Below are 23,732 nucleotides of genomic sequence, written 5' to 3'. Positions count from 1 at the left end.
CTGACAATTTCTATCATTTGCTTTTTACATGGAGTAATTATTATTTTAGAATTAAGAGAGTAACTCCTTAATAGAACCTCTTTTACTGCAATGTACTCCCTCCAAAATAAATTCATTAGCTTGAATATAGACTAAAAATGTATTTTATCTTCCACATAAAATAATTTCTGTCTAGGACATATCTCAAGCTGTACATATTTTTAGAAGAGCTGGCGCTAAAACAAAAAGGTAATGATTCCCTTGTAATCTTCTACATCAGTCTCTATCTTGATGTTTTAGGTTTGGTTCAAACCTAACATATTTCATCTCAATGAAAAAACCAAGAGTCATATCAGACATAAAACAGAATTGTTCAGCCTCCTTTTATCCCGTGCCAAACACCTGCAGCTCTCAACTAGCATCGAAGATTTTTATTTCCTAGGAATGGTTCATCTATCAAGAGAATTTTATTTATTTTTTTTAATTCTGAGCAATTAAAAGAAAATCCCTCAACCAATGAAAAAGAGTCCTTCATTTTATTACATAGGATAGGTCATTGGACTACATACCCACAATACTGGACATGATCCAAGACAAGTATGGCTTTCCTTCATTCCTATATTCCATCTTCTGATAACAGACACAGTGAAAATCATATAGGAGTCCTTTTACTAAGGCGCACTAACTGATTTAGCGCACGCTAAATGCTAATGCACCCATTATATTCTATGGGCGCATTAGAATTTAGTGCACTCTAAATTGGTTAGCGCGCCTTAAGGGGTCCTTTTACTAAGGGGCACTAACTGATTTAGCGCGTGCTAAAAATTAGCACACGCTAACACGTCCATTATATCCTATGGATGCGTTTGCGTGCATTAGCATTTAGCGTGCGCTAAATCGGCTACCGCACCTTAGTAAAAGGACTACTTAGTAAAAGGATCCCAAAACTTCCTGTTTAGTTATTAGAATAAACAAAGGAAATGCAAAATAGAGAATGACATGGTGACAAAATTCATCACCGTCCCCGTCCCCGTGGATAACCGCGGGAAATAATCCCATGTCATTTTTTAGTGTCTATTTCAGCCTCGGTCCTTCTACACCAGCATTCTTCAAAGCAAAGCTTGCGGGTCAGTGGTTGTGGCCATTCATACTCTGATTCTTATGTGAGCCAAGGATAATGAAGCCATTGTGACATCACTGATGCAATTGGCTCTTAGGCACTGGTGGAATGAGGCATTATGACATCACAATATCTGCTCTGGATTCCAGAGACTGTCATTCTATAGTTTCTATCTCAACCTCAGCCCTTCTACACCAGCATTCTTCAAAGCAAAGCTTGCGGGTCAGTGGTTGTGCCCAATTATACTCTGATTCTTCCCTCTCTCCTTAAAGAATGACATGAAGATGGTTTCCCGCGGTTATCCGCGGGAACGGGAACGGTGATGAATTTTGTCACCGTGTCATTCTCTAATGCAAAACACCATATATCAATATAGTATTATTATCTTCAGTGCAGATGTATATTACATTTTTGTTCCATGTAAAAAAATGTGAGGATTTAGTATAACTCACAATACATTTATATTAATATGACCAAGATCTTCTAAAAGACCATTTTGTCCCCTTATTTTCCTATTATATCTGTTTTTAGTTGATTTATCTTGAGGGCTCCTTTTACGAAGGCGCGTTTAGGGCCTTAACACGCAGAATAGCACACGCTAAAATGCCATGCGCACTCGCCACTACCGCCTACTCTTGAGCAGGCGGTAGTTTTTCGGCTAGCGCGCGCTAATCCAGTGCATGCACTAAAAACACTAGCGCACCTTCGTAAAAGGAGCCCTGAATGTATGCTTGACTATTTATTTCCTTATTGTTACTATGTACAGTATGTTATGTTGTAAGCCGCATAGAATTGTTGGATATGCGGGCTATAAATATTTTAATTAATTAATTAATTTAAAAAGTACAGTATATCATAAACTCAATTCAGAATTTAGCCAGATATCTTTTCGCTGTTCAGAAAACCCTCCGTATTCGCGGTTTCACCAATCGCGGTTTTGATTATTCGCGGTTTTTATCTTGCTGGCTCCTCCCTCCAAATTACATCAGTTTGCCTAGAGAAATCACTGATTCCAAGCGTTTACAGAGAAAATAGCTGATTCCCAGCACTTTCTTCACCATGTTTTCCCTCTCCTTCAGGAACAGGCCAGGTCTCCCACTATGTTTTTCGCAGTTTCATCATATTCACGATGGTTTCTAATTTTAAAAAACTGTGAATAACATATGAAAAAGGTATTCACGGTTTTTCTGTATTTGCAGGTCTGTTAATCCCCTATCACAGCAAATACGGAGGGAGAAGTGCATATAGGAAAAGGTTATACAGACTTTCTTGTAAATGCCTGTAAATGAGCTTAAGAGAAAGTAAGGATGGATAAATTGGTATGGATTTATAAGACTCTCATTTCAAAGGGAAATGAAAGGGAAGCTATTCCAAACCACAGTGCCAATGTCCCATTGCAATCCAGTTGGGTTTTTTTTTATCAAGCCATCTCTCTAACTTAGAAAAATGCAGACAGTGTTGATTCAAACAGAATCTCTTTTATTTTTAACTCAAGCCAGGCACTTTATGGTTAACCACCGAATATTTGCTGCAACAATTCCAAAAGTGGTGCAGGAGCTCCAGAGCTAGGGATGGCACATGCCCCATTCTCTTCAGCTTAGGAAGACAGTGGGGCTGTAGAGAAAATTAAAGATAAGAAACACAACTTAGACATAAACAGGAAACAACTGTAAACCGTTTTTCTTTTAAAGAATGAGGTACTTAAAGTGGGCAAATTTGCAATGACTGGATATGTAAATTGAAATAATTTGGAGAGGGGGTTTCTGTCACTTCTTTAGCACTGAAACTGTACTGTTGTCTTTCATTGATGGTCCTCAGATTGCTGTTTATGATTTTCCTTCAATATTGCTTTCTTGTATAGAATCACAACCCGCTAATGGTAGTAGCATGAGACTACCATTAGGGGCACCATTTTAACAGTTTGTACTGAAATGGCAGGATCATTTCTACCCTGTGATCCTGTGACAGAGGCTATGAAACCCTGCTCCTTCCTCGGATTAGTTCAGCTCCTCAGACAGAAGGTTTTCTGGAGGAATCTCCAGCACTCCCCATCCTAAGGATAGCTCAGAAAGGGAAACAGCTTCAAGAGAGGGGGAGGGGAGGAAAGTTTCAAACCAGGAAGTAGAGGGGGAGAGTTTAAAAGGAAGAGCCAAGAACAGAACCAGGAGTCCCAGAGTGAAGGAAGGACATGGAGAGAACTGTAACTTATTCCCAACTGAGGTAGGAACCTGCTGAACTGAAGGTTTTTTTTTTTTTTTTTAATTATTTACACAGGATTAAATTTTAAAAAAGTCTTCATTTTAAAATTCACTCTCAGAGGCGGAGTTGCATGAACTGTGCTTCTGGCTGGATGCGAAGGACTGTTACCCAAAACTCTGAACTAACTAAACTAAACTGAGAAGGGCAGTATATTTGGGAAAGCATTGAGTTTCTGTGAGGAAAACAGACCCCTAATTCTGTGTAAATAAAAGCTTATTCTCCTACCTCCCCAGACTGCTTGTTTGCATTTGTGTGACTCTTGTTTGGGTAACCTGTTTGTTTGTTTGCTTGTTGTCCTGTTTGCTTGTTTTGAGCTGAAGCCCACTCAATCCATATAGGCTTTGGTGCATTTACCGTGCCGGCCCGTGCTATTCAGCTTGATAAGAGAGGCCTGAAAATTAAAAAAAAAAAAAATAAACTTTTTGCAGATACCATGCACTAATTTATGCATTTATTTTTAAATTATTAATTCCTTATTCTTCTAACCGAACATTACGATCGAATGAACAGCACTTGTTAACGATTCCATCCCTTAAGATCATTAATACAAGACGACAATTTATTTTTTCTGTTACGGCCCCTCAAGTCTGGAACTCTCTTCCTATCTATTTGAGAGAAGAATGCAATCTTAAAAACCTTTCTTTTAAAGATGCTTTCGATAATTAATTTTTTCTTTTTGATTTACTCTGTCTGTTGATTATGGTTATGGAATATTTAGATCCCTTGCCTTATGTTTTTTCCTTGATTGTTCTGCTCTTTTAAACATTTTGTAGTTGACTCCCCTTTTCCTTGTATTTACTTGTTTGTTAAGTTTGTTAATAGTCCTTCCTGGACTTAATTTTATGTTAAGTATTGTATTACTCCCTTAATACTGTAATTTTATTATTATGTTCATCGCTTTGAAATATGATTAAGCGATTAATCAAAAACATTATTAAACTTGAAACTAATGACAACATTAGCACATCCAGAAAAAAATTGGAAATGCTTTTTTAAATTTCCATGGTGAATCTCGGCTTACCGTGGGGGAGGGTCCCACACTAGGATGTTCTAAACCTATATATTTTAGATCAGTGGTCAACAAAACTGAAATCATAAAAGATCCGCTTGATGAATTATAACCTGTCTTTCTATTCCTAACCGAAACATGAATACCAATGCAAGATGACCCCAGATTACAACTACACTTCCCAGTAGATTACAAAATCACCCACCTATCAAAAACTGGTTGCATGGGCAGCAGTCTGGCACTACTGGACAAATCATCTTTTCACATCAAAATCATGGCATCTACAACCTTCACATCACTAGAACTACTAATCTTCTATAATAAAATCCTAAGCACGCATGCGCACTTAGGATGGCGTGCTTCCTGATAATGTGCTGTGTCCCTCCGGGTCGAATTCCATTTTCGAACGCGGAGGCAGGAAACACGACGGCACCTCCCCCCTCCCGCCCTTACTCGCCGCCAGAGAAACCTCCATAGCTGTTGGAACAGGGGGGGGGGGGGCGGCACAGGCACCCCTGCCGGCATCTACTTCTCCCCCTCACCTACTCACCCACCCGCCGCATTTAACTTCAAAGAAAAGCGCTGCGCCATGCTGTCGCTGGCCTCGCCGTCTTCTCTCCACTGTGGCCCGCCCTCTGACAACTTCCTATTTCCGCTAGGGCTGGCCACAGTGGACAGAAGACGCCAAGGCCAGCAACAGCGTGGCGCAGCGCTTAACGCTGGGTGGGGTGGGTGGAACAGTTTGGAACTGGTTTTGCTCCTTCCTGATGAAAAGATGGGAGAAGGGGGCTGGGGGTGGGTGGGGTAGAAATGGGTTTGGAGCTGGGGCTGAAAATAGGGGACATGTGAGGGAAGGAGGCTTTACTAGCACCCGTTAATGTAATGGGCTTAAACACTAGTGGTAGAAATAAACAGCAACACTTCCCAATGCATATTATTCTACATCCCTCCTGGAAAGTGGCCAGAAGCTGAACCACAGTTCTCAGATATCATCTCAAGAACCACAGAACAATATGACTCCACTTTCATCACAGAAGACCTCAACCTCCACCTAGACTCAACCTCTGAAATTCCTCAACTTCTTCAATGAGTTAGACTTCAGACCCTTGTTTCAGCAACTCACACGCAAAAGAACCATCAGTTAGACCTACTTGCCTCCTCCATTTCGGCAAAAAGCACAAGCTACCTAGAATTTAATTTTCTATTCAAAGTACCTTGGTCAGAGCACCTACTCCTAGAATCCACCATATTCTGGAAAGAGATATAAATAACCAAACTGATCCCCTTCCCCAAGTAGACTCTTATTATAGAAACAAAGTAGCCCCTGAAACATACTAGAATGAATAGATAACTCATTACTATCCCTCTCCATCCCTGACCAAGACTTCTTGGACCATTCGCAAACTTAGAATTACATGGTTCTAACTGACAAAACATCGCAATGCTGTTGGCTCGCAGTTAGAACCTTGTAATCCCATGCATAGACTAATTTCTGTACATAGAACCATGTAATTTCTTATGAAATGAAGGAACGGTTAAGTTGCAATAAATCCTCATGAGCGTTGTAACATCTACATGTCAGATAGAACCTGGAAGTTAAAAATACTGAAAATTGTCTCTTAGAACCCTGTAATTCTAAGGTTGCACATTGTAAAATGATCAGTGAACAAATCCTAAACAAACTACCTTATTTTCACGCATATAACGTGTGCGTTATACACGATTTTACAAACCGAGTATAACCATGCGCGTTATATGTGTGAGTGCGTTATACAAATTTTTTTTTTCCAGTGCGATCCGGCATCCCCCCTGCGAACCAGCATCCTCCACCCCCGCGCTCCTACATCCCCCCCCAGTACCGCAAAGACATCGGTCCCTTACCCGATTGGGCACCGGCACCAGCACCAATGCACAGGACATGCCAGTGCCCGAAGATCCTCCCTCATTGGGCTGGGCTAGGCTGGGCTGGGCGGTGCGAGGGAGATCCTCCCTCTTCCCTGTGCCGGGCTGGACTGGGCTTTGAGCATTTGCGCATGCTCAAAGCCTTTTGGACTCGCTCTCTCTGAGATTCTCAGATTCAGAATCTCGGAAAGAGCGAGACCAGAAGACTTTGAGCATGCGCAAATGCTCAAAACCCAGTCCAGCCTGGCACAGGGAAGAGGGAGGATCTCCCTCGCACCGCCCAGCCCAGCCCAATGAGGGAGGATCTTCGGGCACTGGCACGTCCCGTGCATTGGTGCTGGTACCGGTGCCCAATCGGGTAAGCGACCGATGTCTTTGCGGTGCTGGGGGGGGATGTAGGATCGCGGGGGAGGGGGGTGACGCGAGCGGGGGGGGAGGATGCCGGTTCGCAGGCCAGAAGAGGGAGTAAGCGGGAGTGGCGGGAGGAGGTTATAGCAGCATGCGCGGTATACGCGTGTGCATGCTATATAAAATTTTTTTTACACAAATGGTTTGGACCCGCACGCTATACGCGTATGCGTGTTATACACATTTGCGCGTTATATGCGTTAAAATACGGTATTCCCACTCAAATGCAGCAGAAGAATCCAAAGATCATCAGAGAGGTGGTTTGACTAAGCACGTTTGTCCCTTAAAAGAGCTTACCAACAAACCCAGTGCTACTGGTATACAAACCGCTCACCGGAAACCAAGACTAAGGGCTCCTTTTACTAAAGTGTACATAAAGCTTGCGTTAGTATTTTTCATTTAGTGCGTGGTTTGCGTGCGCTAATCTTTTGCGCGCGCTAAAAACACTAGCGCACCTTAGTAAAAGGAGCCCTAAGTGGTGGCAGAAAATCCTGTAATATAAATCACTACCGATGCAAAGGAAGAAAGAGTGCTACTCTAAACAGATCAGCACAGAAAATAATCTTAAAATCAACAAACGTCTCCATATTAAATAACCTAACCAACACGAACAAGATCACAAATGGTGACAACCCCCTTATTCCAACAACCTCAGAAATAGCTAATTATTTTAAAACAAAGATTCAATCCACACGAGACCAGCTACCCCCCCACCCCCACCAGTCCAGCTAGACCCACTGTAATAAAATCACCTATGGAAATACCAGCACACAGATCTTGAAATGATTTTGAAGACATTAAATTCAAAGAGACAAAACAACTTCTCCTAAACTATTCCAAGCCATACTGCTGCCTTGATACCTGCCTGCCTTACCCCATCAAAGCAGCCACTCCAACAACCATAGTAAAAATAACCCAATGGCTCAACTATCACCTGGCCTTTTCCCCAAATCAGGAGGAGGAATTATATTAACACACACTCCCAAACTCAGCCCTTCTGAAGTGGCCCAAAACTCAGCCCTTCTGATGTGGCCAATTATCAGCCAGTAGCTTCCATCCCTCTATTTATCAAAATGATGGAAGGATATGTCACAGAACAACTTTAATGCTACTTAAAAAGCTTCAATTTACCTCCAGCCTTCACAATCAGGATTCTGGAAAAATCACACTACCGAGATTGTAGTCGCAGCCCTAGTAACATACGGCAAAAAACTACTATGCAAGGGATACAGCGCAATCATAATTCAATTCGACTTAAGCAGTACATTTGACCTAGTAGACCTATCATATGTCTGAGATCTTCAGTGATTTTGGATTTAGCAGCCCAGTCCTCTCCTGGTTCCAAGGCTTCCTAACCACTCGATACTATGTTGTACATAAGGATGGTGAACTTTCTAACAGCTGGAACTCTCCCATCAGGGTCTCCCAAGGATCCCCACTTTCACCATCAGTGTTCAACCTTCTAATGCAGTGGATCCACAGTGTTCAACCTTCTGATCTGGAAATTGGAATGACGAGTGAGGTGATTAAATTTGTAGATGACACTAAACTGTTCAAAGTTGTTAAAATGCTTACGGATTGTGAAAAATTGCAGGCGGACCTTAGGAAATTGGAAGACTGGGCGTCCAAATTACATTACATTACATTAGGGATTTCTATTCCGCCTGTGCCTTGCGGTTCTAGGCGGATTACAATAAAGATGATATCTGGACATTTCCAGTAGAATTACATTACAGGAGAAGAGTAGATTACAAGTAACAGTGAAGAGTTATAATACATTCAACATCGCAGCAGATATAACATAGCCACGGATTACAATAAGGAAGATATCTGGGCATTTCCCGTAGAATTACATTACAGGAGAAGTGTTAATTACAGGTAATAGTGAAGAATTACAGTACATTCAATATCACAGGAGATGTTACATAGCAACTGAGTCAATTTATAACTGGTGGAGAATAAGAATTACAATATATTCTAGATTACAAAAGATGTTACATGAGATGAGTCAAGTTTCTTCGGATGGAGAGTAGCATCATATTCCTATAAGCGGAGGTGTATTTATTGTTTTGATGATTGCATGATGTTGGTTAATTAATGTTGATGATATGGACAGTAGGGGTGTTTAGTTTGGGTTGGATAAAGAGATTCTATTCCCAAAGGAATTGGTTGGGAACTCATTAGATGGCGGTTTAGATTGATGGGAGATATTTTTTGAACAGTAGTGTTTTTATTTCTTTTCGGAACTCTTTTATGTCTGTAATTTCGATCAGTAATTTTGAGATGTCGGAGTCAATATTAGCTGCCTGTGTCCCTAGTAGGTTGTCATAAAGTTTCTTACGTCGAGTACCATTGAGAGGAGGGTAGGTGAAAATGTTCTGTGTTCTCCTTCTTCTGGATAAGAGATAGTAGTGAAAGCGGTTGTTTAGGTAGCTGGGTGCCGCGCCGTGGGTTACTTTGAATAGGAGACAGTAGAGTTTGAATTGTATTCTTGCTTTTATTGGTAGCCAGTGAGATTCTGTGTATGCTTTGGTAATGTGGTCCTATTTGCTGAGTGAGTATATGAGTCTGAGGGCTGTGTTCTGGACGGTCTGTAGTTTTTTTATTGTGTTGATTGGGCAAGGTAGGTAAAGGCTGTTGCAGTAGTCTACCATACTTAGCACGAGGGATTGGACAATGATTCTGAATTGGTCTTTATTAAAGAATTTTCTTATTTTTCTCAGATTTCGCATTGTGAAGAATGCTTTTTGGATGATTTTATGGATTTGTGTTTGCATAGTGCAGATGAAATTTAATGTGGACAAATGCAAAGTGATGCACATTGGGAAGAATAACCTGAATCACAGTTACCGGATGCTAGGTTCTACCTTGGGGTTGGCAACCAAGGGAAGGATCTGGGTATCATCGTAGACAATACGATGGAACCTTCCGCCCAATGTGCGGTGGTGGCCAAAAAAAACAAACAAGATGCTAGAAATTATTAAAAAAGGGATGGTTACCAAGACTAAGAATAATGTCCCTGTATTGCACCATGGTGCGACCTGATCTGGAGTATTGCATTGAGTTCTGGACTCCTTATCTCAAGATTGATATAGTGGTACTAGAAAAGGTTTAAAGAAGAGCGACCAAGATGGTAAAGGGGATGGAACTCCTCTCGTATGAGTAAAGACTAAAATGGTTAGGGTTCTTCAGCTTGGAAAAGAGATGGCTTAGGGGAGATACGATTGAAGTCTACAAAATCCTGAGTGGAGCAGAACGGGTACAAGTGGATCGATTTTTCACTCCGTCAAAAATTACAAAGACTATGAGACACTCAAAGAAGTTATAGGGAAATACTTTTAAAACAAATAGGAGGAAATTTTTTTCACTCAGAGAATAGTTAAGCTCTGGAATGTGTTGACAGAGGATGTGGTAAGAGCGGATAGCGTAGCTGGTTTTAAAAAAGGTTTGGACAAGTTCCTGGAGGAAAAGTCCATAGTCTGTTATTGAGAAAGACATAGGGGAAGCCACTGCTTGCCCTGTATGGGTAGCATGGAATATTGCTACTCCTTGGGTTTTGACCTGGACTGTGAGAATGGGCTACTAGGCTTGATGGACCACTGGTCTGACCCAGTAAGAGTAAGGCTATTCTTATGTTCTTAATACAGTACTTGGGAGCCAACCTAAATCTTGCACAAATAGAACATTTCACCTATGCAGATGACATAACGATCATGCTACCTGTAATGGATGCATTTGCCAACACCCTCACCACTGTGTCCACATTATAGAAAACTGGACCTTAACCTACCACCTCAAACTAAATAAGAACAAAGCCAAATTCCTTTGGCTAGGCCCCTCACCTGACCCACGCTACATTCCAAGTATTACAGTAGATGATACAGACTTTCCATTAGAACTACAATACCGAATCTTAGGAGTAGAAATTGATAACCACTTATCCATGAAAAGCCATATACAATCACTAATAAAAAAAAAATTTTCCTTGTGATGAAAAAAGCTAAGATGCATCAGAAAATACTTCAAAACAGAGGCTTTCTGAATTTTAGTGTAATCCTTAATACTATCTCAACTAGACTACTGCAATGTAACACTAGTTCTTTGCTCTAAAATGTATGACTCATATAAGGACTATAGAAATTGGATACCTATAGCCCTACTATATGAAACTACATTGGCTGCCCATAACCTTAATGATCGAGTTTAAATTAGGTATCACTGCCTTTAAGATCATGACAGGCAATGTCCCTGATTACTTAACAGAGTTAGTCAAACTACTCCAGGGTGCCTTCAACAGATATTCCACCAGAAATCTTTTCCAATTAAAATTCTCAGCATGCAACAATATAAAGTCTTACAGGCAAATTACCTTATCCATCCGATATCACTGGCTCAGGTTCAAAAATCTTTTAATAGCATTTCTGTACCAAGTCAGGGAGCTAACCCTGAAGTAACCGAAATAGTAATCGTAAAAGTCAACTTCTAAACTGTCTAATGCAACTCCTGGGCCAAAACAAAGAACCAACAATGACCTACTTGTACTTGTAACTATATTTGAAACTATGACCTAACTTATTAATAGTTATACTGATCTACCTGTATTAGCAACTCTATTGAATGTCCATGTCAATCTGTCTATTGTAACTTCCTGGGTAACTGACCCAATCCCTTGTAATGTACCTTGAACTGAATAGGTAAAGGCGGAATAGAAAACCTGATTAGCATAACATAAACCTACTTGCTACCTCTATTTAATAAAAATGGTCATTTAGTTCTTCTCTGCTTATCTATTCAAGGAATTATTTTGTATTATGACACTTTTTTACCTTATCCAGAACTCTGCCGTGAATATATTCACTCCTGTTCAAAGCAGAAATAAGTCTGGCTGGCTTCCCTTTTGCCTGTGTAGCTCTCGTAATTTCCTGTGGGAAAAAATGTATGTTATTTTATTTTCCTCCCATGGAAAATCATGGGATCTTGTCCATATCACACCATTTCCTTTAACTCTATCCAATTCTATTGGAATGCAAATGGAAAAAAAAAGTCTCAGGAACGAGGTGAAAAAAAAAAATCCCGTATTGAACCATTTGGGGCTGCTTTTAGAGAAAAAGTACTGCAATAGCTAAAACATACTGCGGCAGTTGACTTTCGAACCAGCATCAATATTTTCCAAATAGGTTTAAAAGTTTGATAAATCTTATAAATTGAAAATAACTTTTCTCCTTTCCCTGGCCAAAACCAATAGTTACTATGCTGTGGAAAATAGTTCATTTATCACAGTTCAGTTTACTATGGGTTCCATGTACTAAAGCTGCGGCAAAAATGGCTACTAGTGAGCACTTACGCATACTTTTTCCATGTGGCAAGCTCGCAGAGAACAAACTTGCATAGTATCGAGCTAATTTCACCACAAGACCTCAAACACCCAAGGCACTACTTCAACATGTGTTCATCATCGGTTTTTGTTTTCGGCATATTCACACAGTGATATTCTTTTTTGTCGACAGACTCGATATGTGTTGATGAATTATAAAGGAAGAGCACTTAGCCTGTCAACAAAAAAGAATATCACTTTTGTGTATATGCCGAAAACAAAGACCGATGATGAACACATGTTGAAGTAGTGCCTTGGGTGTTTGAGGTCTTGTGGTGAAATTAGCTCGATACTATACAAGTTTGTTCTCTGCAAATTTGAAACTGGTTTTTGAACAACTTAGATTTTCCCGTTCAGCGGATTGGATTATCCCATGTGGCAAGCCAACTTTTCTCATGGCCAGAAAATGGGAGATTTTTCTATTTCCTGAATTAATGGTCAGGCGCTGATTGCACACTGAGGACTGGATTCTATAAATGACGCCTAGCGGTACCAACATTGTAGGCGGCTCTTGGTGCAGTTGTCAATCAACTCCTAGGCATTGTTTATAGAATACCATCTAGCAGTGCTTAGCCGTGCTTACGTGGCGCTAGGCATCCTGGAGGTAGACATCAGTATGTTAGACCAGGTTTTACTGGGCCTAATTTACCAGCGCCTAATTCAGAACGCCTAGCAACACCTAAGTCAACCACACCTATTCTCTGCCCCTAACCATGCCTACTTTTCATTGGAGAAGGGCATTATATTTGGGAAGATCGAAGGAACTAGGCAAAGAGGGCAATCAGATGGCTGGACATATTGAAAACAACCATGGGAATGATGCTGGAAGATCTTACCGGACTAGCACAAATCCCAATCTCTTTTTAGATCTGTAACTCATCAAATCACTATGACTCGAACACGAGTCAAGTTTCAAGTTTTAAGTTTATTAGGATTTTATATATCGCCTATCAAGGTTATCTAAGTGGTTTTACAATCAGGTACTCAAGCATTTTCCCTATCTGTCCCGGTGGGCTCACAATCTATCTAACGATGGCGCCGAACACACACACCATTTATAGAATCTGGCCCTTAGTGCGTACAGCATTTTATAGGCAGTAAGAACCCACACACTAACCCTGCACTAACCAGTTGGTGTGTGGCAATGAAAGGTCACTTGGACACACAAAGTCAGAGGCGTGAAGAAAATACAAGTTTTATTCACAGCATGCATGCTGGACCCCTGAGCTCCAAGCTGGCTCAGAAGTGCCGAAACCAGGAAGTTACAGAGATATTTATTCATTTTTCTGGCTATAAAACTGAATTCTAGAAAAAGCTTTTCACGTGTTACTTTTCTTAACACTCATTGGTTCTAAGCTCACACTAGCAGGTCACCTATCTAACTCTAACAGTTAAATGTACAGAAGGGCAGGGTACATCATGGCTCAAACTCTTATCTATTCAGCTTACAATGTGGTAAGGTAGGGACATACATTTTAGGCAGATGCAGTCAATAGATTATACACTGTTTTCAGCTATGTAGGCCAGAGCAATATTTTAAACAACAGTTAACCATTTCATGACCCTACATTCCCCCCTTTCAGGCTGGCGTACCTAAGGAGCCAAGCCTGACAAAATAAAGTTAGGGGTCAGGAAAGTCGGGGTTCCCAGTGGGTAAGGGACGATACTGGGAGAGGGCCAATGCAGCAGTGGAACGTTTGACAACAGAGTCCATAGTTCAGTGGAGCAGCTTTATGGCTATGGGGACCATACAGGGCAGGCAGCAAAGGAGCAGAGAAGACAGGGCAGCAACCAGCAAGATGATCTTCAATGCTGAACCAGAGGGCAACCAGGAGCTGAAGGTACCAGAGATCCAGTCTGCAGTAAGGTCACGCCAGGTCTGGTCAGGAACATGAGCCAGTTTGGTGATACGATCCACATCGTTCTCAATCACTTTACTCAAGTTCAAGGCAGCAGTTGGAGAGGTTGAATTTATCACAGGCACAGCAGCTAGTAAATAGTCCAAAGCTAGACGATTCTGATAAATAGCAGTGCGCATTTTAGCATTCGCTCTGCCAATGGTACTCAAAGCTCGGGAGGTCTCATTGGTTATCAGTTCAAGTACAGCTTATAGACAAATAATGCAGTTCAGCATATAGATTGGGGACCGATAGCCCCAGGTGTCATCCTCGGTCCATGTGGCAGGTCCATAAGCAGCAATGATCCGTTCTGCAGGCCAGTCATCACCCCATTCACCTATTTTAAGGGAATTGGTGGAAGTAGACCGCTTTTGGCGACCTCTGGTGTTGAATACAGGGGCTCCCAGGTGTTCACCATCGGGAAGAAGCTGGGACGAATCATGCAAAGCACACATGTACCAGTCTAGTTAGCAGGCAATCAAGAGTAGGCAAACAGATCACAGAGCCAGTATCAACTATCAGGAGCTGACCATCATTCATAGGAAGTTCCATTAAGCAGTGTCTGAAGGGCTGAAGACAGTGGGAAGCAACAATGGAGGTTCACAAGGCCCATCGTGAAGGTCGTGGACCTGACGTAAAAGTGAGGGTCTGTGAAGTCAGGTTTAACATGTCCAGCTGCTTTGCCTCCCATAGCCACTGTTCTCCCATACCAGTCCCTCCTCATACAAAATAATTGCTAACATTAAGAGTCTGACCTATAGTTTCAGCAAACTATATAAACAGATTTCTAGTGATTACAGGATATTAGTATCTACTTTCATAATTTCATAAAACTGGGGAAACACCACAGAGTGATAGACAGGAGCACATGAGTGGGATACAATTCGGACATATACATCAGTACCTGGGTCTCACCTTTTACTATCAATATACAATGCCATGCAGTCTCTGGCCTTCTGGACTTGGACATTGGCATTCCAGTTATATGGGTCAGTGATAGTGAAAACCATGGGATTACAGTAGCCTGTAGTACACAAGGGGCCGGAGCTAGGACCTATAGTAAGGGAGGCAGACGGGGTATTCTTTCTCATAAAGGACAGGCTCCACCATTAGTGAAGGTTTCCTCATAGGGGCAGTTCTTAAAGGCATCAGGTTATACAGACCTATATACTTAGCACATTTGGTATAATAACGCTGTCAATCTAGGGAGCCACACAAAACTGAATTAGGGGTAGTACCATGACCTTGAGAAACATCAAATAGCACACATGTATCACAATACAAAGACACCGGGCGAGTGGGGTCTACAATAAGAGTCTAGTTGATAAGTGGACCCTCAACATCATCAATGCAGATTTCCGCCCACTTTTAAACTTCATCACCAGTTGGTTGGAAACAGAAAATACCCTCAAATGTTTGACACTTTCTGTACTTAACTCCTTCATGCAAACAAACATCAGGCAAAGGGCTAGGGGCACTTGTTAAGTACAAAATACAGAAGAAAGAAACATAAGTGAGGGCAACACAAATATCATATCTATATATACTAACATAGGAAGCTCATTTTTCTTTCAGGCACAACTTAGAAAACTTCAAACAGTTATACTCAAGACACTTGCTAAAGGCAGTGTGAACCACAGGCAGTCAATTAAACTCAAACACTTATAAAGAATTATATTCAGAACACCTGCTAAGTACAGTGGTAAATATTCAGAACTTTTGAGGTCTTAGAAAGCTTCAGCTGAAGATCCGTGTTGTAGTGGAACCAAGTTTCATGTCCGGACACCTTTGACAACTGTAAGAGAAGAAATTATTACAGTAAAAGGACCTATCCACCTAGGTTTCAGGGGGTCTGACTTCCAAGTTTTAGCCATACTGTATTTCCAGGGAATTACCCATGGACTTGTGTAGCTATCGATAGTGGGGCCCTTTCCAGGACCCATTTGTGGAGCTCTTAAAGGGCTTTAGCTAAAGACTGGACCTGACTCTGGAGGATATCTGATCCCAGAGTAGCAAAGGAACCAGGATCTGGGTTCACAATGGGTGGTGGCCGGCCGGACATGAGCTCAAATGGGGCTTAGATGGGATGCATCTAATCTGAAAAAGAACAGAAGGCAGCAGGACAGGCCAGGACAGATTAGTTTCTTCAATTCATTTTGTGAGAAGGGTCTTAAGAGTTCTGTTTATTCTTTCGACCTGACCAGAGCTCTCAGGATGGTAAGCAGCATATAATTTCTATTCAATTTGGAGGGCCTGAGCAATTTGTTGGACAACATCGGCAATGAAAGCAGGGCCATTGTCACTGCCTATAAAAACAAGGAGATCAAGGCACGGAATTATTCAGGAGGTGTTTGGTTACGTCTCTGGCGCGTTCAGTGCAAGTAAGGAAGGCTTTGACCCATCTAGTCAGGGTGTCTGTGAAGACTAGGAAGTGACTGAGGGAACGGAAATGGGCATGTGGGTAAAATCTACAGACAGAACCTGCATCGGATATGTTCCAATAGGTTGGTATCCAAGAGGTGGCAGTCATCTGATTGGGAATTTTATTCTAGAACCGACAACACACTGTCGGACCATATTCCGGACTAGCTGATCAAGGTGATTGATAAAGAAATGTCTCTTGAGAGTCAATTTTCATAGCGGGTTCTCCAGAGTGTGCCAGATCATGGCATCTTTTGACAATCATGAGGGCCAGGTGTTGAGGAATGAATATGAGGGTACCCGCTGTGCTTACGTTTGAAGTATCAGTGTGTGGGTCTGGATTGGCACTTGAATTGGTGCATTTTGTATCCACCCCCCTTTCAGGACAGACTGGCCCAAAATAATGCATGCCCAAGTCTGTTCCTGAGAAGCGTACTGGGGTGTAAGGGAATACAGAAAAGGAATACAGAATACAGAAAAGGTATACAGAGGAGCCAAAAGAGGGGGCAGAGACTGGCAGCTCGGGCTGTGCGGTCGGCAAGGGCATTGCCACGAGAGACAAGGTCCATCACGCGTCTGTAAGCATGGCAGTGCATAACAGAAACACGTGAGGGTAGTTGTACGGCCTCAAGAAGGTCAAGAATGAGGGAAGCATGATGGATCAGTCGGCCGGAAGCTGTAATGAAACCTCGATGTTTCCAGATGGCCCTATGGGAATGCAAGTTAAGGAAAGCATATTTGGAGTCAGTATATATATTGCAAGACTGAGAGGCAGAGTGGCGCAGGGCAGAAGTGAGGGCATAAAGCTCAGCTTCTTGGGCAGAAGGGCCAGAAGGCAGGGGCCTGAGTCAGAAGTTTTTGGAGGCAGCGAAAAGACCGCTCCTGAAGTTGGGTCCAGACAAAAGTGGCTGAGTCAGCGCCTTTGGTGGAATCATACAGAGGACGAGCAATAGTAGAGAAATCAGGGATCCAGATGGGACAGTATCCTGCAATACTGAGAAAGGTGCTCAGAGCCTTGCAGTTATCAGGGACAGGGAGACTACAGACAGCCTGGACCTCGGTGTAGGAAGGGACCTGGTACCCTGGGAGATTTGAAAGCCAAGGTAGGTGACACGAGGAAGGCATACTTGAAATCAATGTAAATATGGCCACAGGAAAATTTAAAAGGCAGACCCACTATCTGAAAGACTCAGATAAATAATAATAATAACAGTTTATATACCGCAATACCGTGAAGAGCTAAGTGGTTTACAAAAGCTTAGAGAAGGTACAAAATAATTGAACTTAAGATGTGCACTAACACATAAGAATTGTTCTCAATCCCTATTCTATATCAGGTTCCTACCCCAAAGAGCTGACTTATAAAATTAAGCTAAATGCAGTTCTGGATCCACCCACTAAGCAGGGTAGTCTGACACAAGCGCTCTCTAAAGCAGCAGTCCCTTCACTATCAGCTGACTGGCAAAAATATTTACTTCCTTATAAAAGCATTCCTAAAAATTACATTCTTACCTAAACTTACATTTTTTATAAACAGAAATACAAAACAAAGATTGGAATATACAGTAAAACTTTGGATTGCAAATAACTTGGTTTGCAAGTGTTCTATAAGACAAGCAATGATTAAATTTTAACTTGCTATACCAGCAACGTCTTGCAATACACGTACATACAGTATAGAAGCATCACATTTTCACAACTGAGCCAATGGTTCCTCTCTATATGACGCTGCAGGAATGCAGTGACTGTTCCAAACGAGCAAGGGCTTGCAATACAAGTATGTATATTTTTGTACACTAGTGCCCTGGAATACAAGCATACTTCTGGAACAAATTATGCTCCCAAACCAAGGTTTTACTGTACTCACAAGTTTAAACACTGTTCATTTTTTTCTTTTTTTGTTACAATCAACATGGGTCTCAGTAGAGACTTACTCCCCCTTCTTACAGAATTTCACAAAGGAGAGAGAGTTGCTTAAAGATCAAAGAGATCAAATTACAGATGTAGTCCTTTTCAGAACTTTTAAATTTAGACAAATAACTACTAAATTTGGACAAAGAACTTCTTTTTAGCATGGAATATAAGTTCCAGAAATCATATTTTTCGTTTATAAGCATTTCTAAATATATATAAACATTTTATAACATAGCCAAAAACTTTAAATCTAAAACTACTTATCTGTTTCAGGAGAAACCGCATTTGAAGTGCTAAACACTTCATGGCCCTTATCAGCACAAAAGGAAAAGTACTCTCCTCTCATGCTGTGAACAACTGACAGTTTAAACTTCACTGATACATTTGAACAGACAGAAGTCATAAAGAACCCGGGATACTGCAGGACTTGGGAATCAGATGAAGGGAAGAATTTGGCAAGGTCTGAAGCAAGGGCAGTGCTGAATAGAGAGGGGCTAATTTTAAAGCCCTGGGGTAGACGGGTCCAGGTTACTTAGGAGGTTTGTCCAGTGGAAGGGTTTTCCCATTGGAATGCAAAAATTGGCTGACTGGAAGAGGAACTGACAGCAAACGAATGCATAAAAACCTGACGAGTTATGTCCTCTTCCAGGGAGCCAGAGGGGGCCAGCCCACACCAAATATCGGCCATTCTAACTGGCACAGACAAATAAGGGTTGATTTGTTAAGTATAATCAAAGACAAATTCCTTTTTTAAAATTAGCTAACATATCAAGAGATCCCCACAGGTAGACAAACATCCCCCCATTGTGCAATGGAGGACAAAAACACTTCCCTGAATTCCTGGCCCCGCCCATCTCTGGACTAGGGAAACGCAGTACTAACAGGTCCACACTCACTTCGTCCTCAAGGACGTCTCAGACACTCTCAAACACACAAAACACAACAGATTTCAGTTCAGTTACTCAACCAGAAAATAACAGTTCCTAGAATCCTTCCCCACAACTTTTCAGCGACAGATCACGTGGCTTACTAGGCAGGAGACGAGAGACAGGATAGGGATGATCAATCCCCACTTACCAGATAGTGGCCACTCCAGGTACAGATACAGATACAGATACAGATTCTTGTACTTTAAACTGAGACTAGATAAGTCAGTTGAAGCGGTCCAACGTCCTGAGGTCTGCCAACCCCCCAAAAGGAAGGCAGCCGGCTAAGCAGACACATCAGCCGTAGGACCAGAAACAAGTGACCAATCGAGTAACCAGTGGTCAAGAGACCTTCAAGTCCCTGTTCGGAAGCCAAATGAAAGGTCACTTGGACACACAAAGTCAGAGGCGTGAAGAAAATACAAGTTTTATTCACAGCATGCATGCTGGACCCCTGAGCTCCAAGCTGGCTCAGAAGTGCCGAAACCAGGAAGTTACAGAGATATTTATTCATTTTTCTGGCTATAAAACTGAATTCTAGAAAAAGCTTTTCACGTGTTACTTTTCTTAACACTCATTGGTTCTAAGCTCACACTAGCAGGTCACCTATCTAACTCTAACAGTTAAATGTACAGAAGGGCAGGGTACATCATGGCTCAAACTCTTATCTATTCAGCTTACAATGTGGTAAGGTAGGGACATACATTTTAGGCAGATGCAGTCAATAGATTATACACTGTTTTCAGCTATGTAGGCCAGAGCAATATTTTAAACAACAGTTAACCATTTCATGACCCTACAGCAATATCCTACACACTGGATAACGCTGTCACACCCACTCTTCTTCCCCAAACATGCCCCTTAAAGAAAATTAGCACATGGTGTGTGCATGCAAAAAGACAAGTTTACTATGGGATGCCAGCGCATGTCCTATGGTAAGCCTTTTTAATATTGCTACTCCTTAGGTTTTGGCCAGGCACTAGTGACCTGGATTGGCCACTGTGATAACGGGCTACTGGACTTGATGGACCATTGGTCTGACCCAGTAAGGCTATTCTTATGTTCGTTTGTAATGTATGAAAAATGCGTGCTTGCGTGTACCACAGTTTAGTAAATGGACTCCCATGTACAGTAAATCATCAACCTGTGGTACCTGTGTTTTCCAAGTTAATAACTTACATTGTAAATGTTTTTTGAGGGGTTTTTTGTTTGTTTCTGGATCCCGAAACATCACCTTAAAACAAACATAGTAGGTCCTAATCAGGCCGACTATATTTTAAAAGGGTCAGCAGTCTACTAATGATCTGCCCAACCTAGCAACTGAACAGAGGCCTCCATCGGACATCACTTATTCAGATCCTGTCCCATGACTCACGCCTCTCAAACCAGAATCCCCAACCCAATTCAGAAGCCCTACTTGATCAGAACACCCTAAATTTAGCTTCCACAAGTCAGTCCCCATTTCCTCATTCATCTGCAGAATCTATTGGGGCTTTCCCCGATCCTTGCTCTGTGTATGTGTGTGGGAGGTGAGGTCATAGTAACATAGTAGATGATGGTAGATAAAGACCCGAATAGTCCCTCCAGTCTGCCCAACCTGATCCAATTTAAATTTTTTTAATTTTTTCTTCTTAGCTATTTCTGGGCAAGAATCCAAAGCTCTACCTGGTACTGTGCTTGGGTTCCAACTGCTGAAATCTCCGTGAAAGCTCACACCAGCCGATCTACACCCTCCCACCCATTGAAGCCCTCCCCACCCATCCTTATCCAAAAGGCCATATAATTTAATAATAATAATTTATATACAGACACAGACCATGCAAGTCTGCCCAGTACTGGCCTTAGTTCAATATTTACTATTATTTTCTGATTCTAGATCCTCTGTGTTCATCCCACTCTTCTTTGAACTCAGTCACCGTTTTCTCTCCACCACCTCTCTCGGGAGTGCATTCCAGGCATCCACCACCCTCTCCGTAAAGTAGAATTTCCTAACATTGCTCTGGAATCTACCACCCCTCTTTCTCAAATTATGTCCTCTGGTTTTACCATTTTCCTTTCTTTGGAAAAGAGCAACCCCTGCTTGTCTCTAACCCACATGCTCCTAGATTCAAAATGGCTACTTTCTCAACCCTTATTCTTTTAATACTATTACTACTACGGGTCAAGTTACCTAATAAGGGTTCCTCATCATATGGCAACTTGCCCTCTAATGGTAATACTGGAAGAATAATGCATGAAGTTGAGATGCACCATTTTGAAACTCTTTAGCTAGGGTAAACTTGTACTACTGGACAGCTTAGATGTGGATTGCACTGTTGAGGAGGATACCAGTAGGAATTTATTCTACAATCATTCTTTTCAAAAGCTAGATGGCCTGGCTTATCATTTCCTACCATTATTTTGCTGTAGCCAGGAATGGGCAGTACTATCACAGCTTTGCCAAGACTTTGGCTGAAATAGTGTGCCGTCTGTGGAGGTCTTTTGTGGTAAAGCCTGGCCTCACTGACTATAATTTGCAATGATGGGCGAGGCTAACTGATTTGGTCAGTGAAACTAAAATCTGAGTCTAAAATAAAATAACTCAAAATCAAAGTGTGCACCAAAGTAACAATGCTGAAAATCAATTTGCCACCTAAGCTGAAAAATTTCAACACACAGGTTCCTCAGAATGCCACACTGAAAGTTCGTGTGGTAGCCGTCCTCATAGGAACATTTAAGTGTGTGAATTTTTCTTATTTTGTTATTTTATAGCGTTTCATAAAGTGCAAGTGCTTCAATAAATAATTATCATTTTTGTTATATTTTTAAATCGTTATCATTTTTTGTTATATTTTTAAAGAAATACCGCAAAAGCAATACTTAGCTTTACAAAACTGGGTCTGCCTCAATCCCCACCGACGCGTTTCATCATTTCATCAGGGTCGGGGATAGGGAGAGCAGAGCAGTTTGAAATCCTAGCATATTGCTAGATCCCTGTTGAGAATGCCGGGTTTAAAATATAACAAATATGATAATTATTTATTGAAGCACTTGCACTTTATGAAACGCTATAAAATAACAAAATAACAAAAATTCACACACTTAAAGGTTCCTATGAGGACGGCTACCACACGAACTTTCAGTGTGGCGTTCTGAGGAACCTGTGTGTTAAAATAAAATAAGGCATTAAAGGGTTTTTTTGTGTGTGTTCATTTCAGCTGTTGAATGAATTGTACAATTCTTAATTGTTTCTCAAAAGAATCTTGAATTTGATTTTGGTTTCAAATATATGTACATCTTTAATATGACCTGTACAAAATTTGCACTGGTTTAGGAGACATACTGCATATTCAAATGTCAGTATATCAGTATAATCAAACCAATATACAGGTGAACACTAGTAATTGTTGCTGAATAGGTAAATGTTAAAGGTATTTATGTTTATTAAAATTTGAACCTTACTGAAGAAGTCAACCTAAGCGTCTCCTCTTTCTGGGTATGCAGTGATTTTAACCTTCATGTAGATGACCCAGAATGCCAAAAAGCCCAACAGATAGTCCAACAACTGGAAGGCCTAGGGCTACCCCTAACAGTGAAGGAAACAACCCACATTAAAGGACATACTTTAGATGTACTGTTTTGGCAGGGAGGAAGCTATAGAGCAGTGGTTCCCAATCCTGTCCTGGAGGACCACCAGGCCAGTTGGGTTTTCAGGATAGCCCTAATGAATATGCATGAGAGAGATCAGCATATAATGGAGGCGCCAGGCATGCAAATCTGCTCCATGCATATTCATTAGGGCTATCCTGAAAACCCGACTGGCCTGGTGCTCCTCCAGGACAGGGTTGGGAACCACTGGTATAGAGGACTGCAAACCCACAGCTATAAAAGTGTTAGGAACAGACCACCATCTAATATGCTTTGGGATAAGACAACCAGAAAGTAGGAAACAACAAAAGACCACTGGATTGAGACCAAGAATAGGGAGAGGCTTCATAGATAGCATAAAATTCAAAATCAGGCTAGAGGCACATCTCAATGGCATAGAAACCGTGAACACAGACCTTACAGAACGGGTGAGACTCTGGGACGAGGTGTCCAGACCAAAGTCTAGAATAAATAGCTCCATTAAAAATACAAAAAGCAAACAAAATAAAGATGGATTCATCCCATCAGAAGAAACCATGAAGCTAAAAAGAGAAAAGAAAACTCAAAAAAATTTGAAGAAATCTAACGAGGACAAGGAAGCTAAACAAAATACTAGGCTTAGAGTCAACAGAATTTACATCAGGAAGATACATAAAGAGAAGAAAGAATACCTCTCTAAAAAGATCCTCGAAGGCAGAAACTCCACAAAAAGCCTATACCAAGTAGTATATGGTTTACTAGGGAAAAAAACTGAAACCATCAAAAGCTCCCACAGAGAAAATAAAGAAGATACAGAAAGACAAAGACTTAAATAACAACATATCAATAGACAAACATACATGGAAAACAGGAGACACAATGGAAGAGTTTGAACCAATCAAAGAGATCCAGGTGA

The sequence above is a fragment of the Geotrypetes seraphini genome, chromosome 2, assembly GCF_902459505.1.
Source record: "Geotrypetes seraphini chromosome 2, aGeoSer1.1, whole genome shotgun sequence".
NCBI lineage: Eukaryota > Metazoa > Chordata > Amphibia > Gymnophiona > Dermophiidae > Geotrypetes > Geotrypetes seraphini.
This window is presented reverse-complemented; position numbering follows the sequence as displayed.